Raw genomic sequence first — 5,010 nt, 5'->3', positions numbered from 1 at the left:
GAGGGAGAATAATTTGAATCAATTTGAGAGAGGAATTATTCCAGAATTAGGTTAGATTTTTGAGAGAGAAACTCTAGTTGGTAGAGAGAGAAGTTCTTGATTGAAGATTGAAGATTGATGATTCTAAGTGTTTTTTCTCCATTGAATTGAAGCAAGTTTGTAAGGATTTCTTTACTTTAATGAAATCTTAGTTTTGATTTCAATTACTTTGTTGATTGTTCAAGTTTGAATTGGTTTATTTGATATAATGATGATGAAATTGTTGATTAATTTAGTTTTGATCTTAATTTCAATGAATAGTGAGTAGTTGTCTTGCTAGGGAATTGGTGAAGCATATATGAGTAATTGATTGATTCCAACTGGGGGAAATTGATGGAGTTGATGTTGTGATTATATTGGTTGATTGATTATATGCATGTGTGTGTTTAATTTAGGAGTGATCAACCTAGTTTCTCACACTAGATTGCTATGTAGGTTCACTTTGATACAGAAAATTGATTTGTGGCTTACATTTGTCGATTGAGGGGATTTGTGAGGTTCCTAGTTAGTGTCTTTCGTAGTTGGCGCTAGTTTGACCTATAGGAAATTAGCCTATATCTCTCTCTTGATTGCATAATTGACCTTTCCTCGCATCATTTGACTTAGTCATCTCCAATCCCAATTAGTTGAATCATTTACAAGTCTATGTGGATCCATACCCTCGTACTTGATATGTTTGGTTTCAATTTGATTGTTTGTTTTGCTTAGTTTCTTAGATTACACACACACCTACCACCTTGACTTCGAGATAGCTTGACTTAGACAATAGTAGTTAGCTATCCCATTCCCTTGGGTTCGATCCTTGACTTGTCGTTATACTTGTATGAAGGTGTGTCGAGAATTTAAAAATTTTGTTTTGACCAAGGGTAAATTAGTTTTCAACGACCTAGTCTTTCCCTAGATAAAAAATGGCGTCGTTGCCGGGGAGTGGCGTAGATGATTGCTATTGTTGTTAAGTCTATTTCACCATAACTTCAAAATTACAAAAAATATTTTTCTCTTTAAGCTACACTTGTAGCCGTGCTATTGATATTTGCTTTGAGTTTTTGTATGCATATGATAAGAGGAAGGACTTTAGTGCCTTTTGATCCGAAAATCGAGATAACAATAACAAGGATAAGGGTTGCTAATCGTTCTTTGAGTCGAAGTTCTCCAAGAGAAGAAGTTCACCAAGAAAGAGAAGAAGAGGATCAAGTACGCATGGGAGATAATCCAAGAGTTGCTTTGAAGTAATTGGGAACTCCCGGTGCATATAGGTTTGAAAGTTAGATTGCTTTGCCAACAACACCGGCAAATGATTTTGAGATAAGGCCGGCCATGATCACTTTGATTGAAAGAAGACAATTTAGTGGGGCTAAGATTGAGAGTCCGGTAAACCATCTCAAAGAGTTTGAGAAGTATTGCAACACTGTTAAAGTGAATGGTGTTTCTCAAGAGTTCATTCGACTCAAGTTGTTCCCCTTCTCTCTCATAGGTCGATCTTTGGAATGGTTAGACAAGGAGGTCAAGCCAAATTATCTTAGAACATGGGATGAAGTTACCAAGGAAATCTTGTCTAGGTTTTACCTCCAAAAGAAAACGGCGGAGGTAAGAGCTTTGATCCAAAGTTTCAAGCAAAAGCCTAGTGAGAGCTTGTATGAAGCATGGGAAAGGTATAGGAGTACCAAATAGAATGTCCCCATCATGGTATCCCAACATATCAAATAATTCAAATTTTTTATGGAGGGTTGATTCCTCAAGGAAAATCATGTCTTGATGCGGGAGCCGGAGGCCCAATCAAGAACAAAACCGAAGAAGAGGTTGTGGACATTATAGAAGATGTGGTGCGCCATTACATGGATTGGCAAGACGGAGAAAGAGAGTCTTCAAGCAAGAAGGGATCAACTGTTTACTCGGTTGATCACCTTAATGCCATTAACAATCTATCATCTCAAATTGCAAGTTTGGGGAAGGAGATGACAACAATCAAGGCCAATCATGAAAGTGCAACTTCCAATGCACAAGGTCATCCCTCCCACATCAAAGGGAGAGGTACATCTTCTAACCCTACTCCTCTTTCTACATCTAATAATATGCTCAATGGATGCTTGTTTTGTGACAATTGTGGGTCTTATGACCATGATGCTTCTACTTGTTCAAATGGGTTTGAAAATCTTAATGATGGTGAGAATAGTGAATGTGAACATGTGAATTTTTTCTCGAACAATAACAATGGTAAAAGGATTGATGGACCAAGAAACTTTGGAAATAGAAATTCTCACCAACAAGGTGGATTTGATAACTATAACAATGATAATTATAAGAATCAAGGAAACCAAAATTTCCGAGGCAACTATAATAACCAAGGTTATGGGAATCAAACCCAAGGCCAAGGGTATGGAAATCAAAGCCAATCTCAAGGCTTTAGTGGCCAAAACCAAAATTTTGGCAACAATCAAAATCGAGGCAATTGTAATAATCAAAATAGGGGAAATTTTCAAAACAATCAAAGGGGACCCCCACCCGGATTTGGTCCAAAGTCTCAAGGTGTTGGTGAAAATTCCTATTCTCAATCGTCCAAATCCAATTTGGAGGAGATAATTGAAAATCAAAGGACGAACACCGAATTTTAGGTCCGCTACCTTGGAGTTAGCAAGGTGCGACCAAAACCCGAGTGATTAAATGAGTTCAAAGGTTTTCACAATGGTGATGCCTTTTTCAACTCTCACTCAAGTGATTTTCCAAATACCCCAACTTGGGTATTTATAGGGAAAACAAAAGAGTGAAAAGGCTCTCCCATCAATGTGGAAGAATTTGATTTTTCCATTTTATTTTAAAGCTAAAATAAAATAAATAATCAAACTAGTAATAAATCAACAAGTGGCGAGCTCATGAGAGAGGTTAAGTGAGGACCATTTGGAGTAGGGGGGGACCAAACTTGCTCCCCACTCCCTCTCCAAAAACCGCTCAACTCATCCCTCAAGCCTCCCACTACTACAAAAGGCGTGCTTTTTAGACGCTTTTTAGCCTAATTTTCGACACTAAAAAGCGTCGCAAAAATTTTTCTCGACGCTTCTAAAAAGTGTCGAGAATAAGTGAGTCGAGAATTTTATTGGACATAAAAAAGCGTCGCGAATCTCGACGCTTTATTGTGTCTAAATTTTTATACGAAGCGTCGCAACATGCAACAGTTGGCGCACTTTCTTAACTTTGGCAACGCTTTTTGTTGTCAAGAATCTTAGGATTGGTGACACTTTTCTATGTCCAAATTTTCATACATTTGTTGTCTAACATTTTGGCGACGCTTTTTCTTGTCCACGTTTTCTAATTTGGGGACGCTTTATCTTGTCCATATTCTATTTGAAAAAATATCAAAAATACTAAAATATTTCATTCACTGACAATGATTTCTAGTATACTAATATCTATTACCAAAAAAAATTAAGAAGTACAACAAAATTATACCAAAATTTTTATATTGCATATAAATATATTATAGCATATAAATATATTATAGCATATATACAAGATCTCATAGTAATGAGTTTGTATTACAACAATTATAATTGCACCTTAGAATTCAGTCGTGACTAGTTTTAGCTCGAAGGTAAACACAAATTACTACAAAGAAAATGAGAAAATTACTAATTGAAATATATATACTAATGCTAACTACAGAAATTACTACAAAGAAAATGAGAAAATTATCGGTTAAAAGTTTTAGCTCGAAGGTAAACCCAAATTTTCCATACACAGTACTTAATAAAATCCAGTGCAGCCCTGATTTAATCCTTCACCTGAACGTATGCAAACACAAGTTAGTATTTGGCACATGCAAAAGTAACAGAATTCAATTTACAACCATCAGCAGATCCAACTTACTTGGCCTTCTCTACAGAAGATATGAGCATCATGCTGAAACAGGTGGGAGCTAAATATTAAGACAAGATCAATTAAACCACATGAATTGCAAAAGATTCAGGGATCAAAACCCTATAATATACAACTATACAGTTAGGTGATAAAACCAATGCTCACAATTCATTGGATCACATCTAGACATCATATACGATTCACTGGTTAACATTTTGCGAGGTCTAGGCCTCCAACTTTTTATTTCCACATTATTCTTAGTTAAAATTATTTTTTTGGCCTAATCCCCTTCATCAGAGAGATCTTCCAATAAGGAACTAAAAATTACGTCACCCCAACACGACGAAGTTGAAAAATATCGTTCATTATACAGTATCGTACCTGCTGGAATCTCCTAACACGATTCAATCCAGTGAGGGCGCACCACTAGCCTCATTCCTGTGAAGCACCCCAAAATTAGCAAAGCGGAGAGGGAGTTCTGCATATGGTCAAAATTTCCCTCAATGATACGGTCCTTATTTTCACGTTTTTCATGTATATGAATGTGTGGAATATTCCTAGAAGCAAACCATTAGCACACTGGTACCATTATGTACAGTACAAACCAATATAGCTTTGGAGATAGAAACATAAACCCAAAAATTCAGCAATTTCTATCATACCGATGGATGTCAATATCCAGCCAGCAGAATGATACATTATTATTGCCTTTCATTGTTGATGATATCTCTATAGGTATTCCGGTGCTCATCTTGGACCAAATCAAAGGCTACATAAATTTTATATGAGTTACATAAGCTTGATAACACTAATTCTATAGCATAAAAATCACACAGCTTGGAACGTAAGCTTGACATTAAAGAAAAGGCACAAATGCTACTATCTAGAGCAACAAAACTCATACAAAAAAAGAGCTGCTCAACTTTTAGCTGAAGGCAACACTTACCATCTCAGCCCGTAATCCGAATTTCCCACGTGTTTCTTTCAGTCCATATTTTGTTCCAGATAAAACTTCATAAGGGAATAATAAATATTTACAACAAAGAAAAGGTAGGGAGATAAGTAAACTCCAAGCATATTAATAATCACACCTCTCCCAAACATATTAGGTATGTCATC

General features: G+C 36.2%; 1 non-coding gene across 1 annotated transcript; it reads right to left on the bottom strand.

Annotated features, from left to right (window-relative positions):
* Positions 1 to 1,623: 1,623 nt before the first annotated feature.
* LOC145565671 (small nucleolar RNA R71) lies at positions 1,624 to 1,729 on the bottom strand. Its single transcript, XR_014095077.1, has one exon. It is a non-coding gene; the product is annotated as a small nucleolar RNA R71 (small nucleolar RNA).
* Between the last annotated feature and the right edge of the window lie 3,281 nt (positions 1,730 to 5,010).

This window comes from Chenopodium album, chromosome 1 (genome assembly GCF_948465745.1).
Source record: "Chenopodium album chromosome 1, dcCheAlbu1.1, whole genome shotgun sequence".
In the NCBI taxonomy this organism is placed as follows: Eukaryota; Viridiplantae; Streptophyta; class Magnoliopsida; order Caryophyllales; family Amaranthaceae; genus Chenopodium; species Chenopodium album.
Note: the sequence above shows the minus strand (reverse complement) of the source record. Positions and strands in the feature narration are given on the sequence as shown.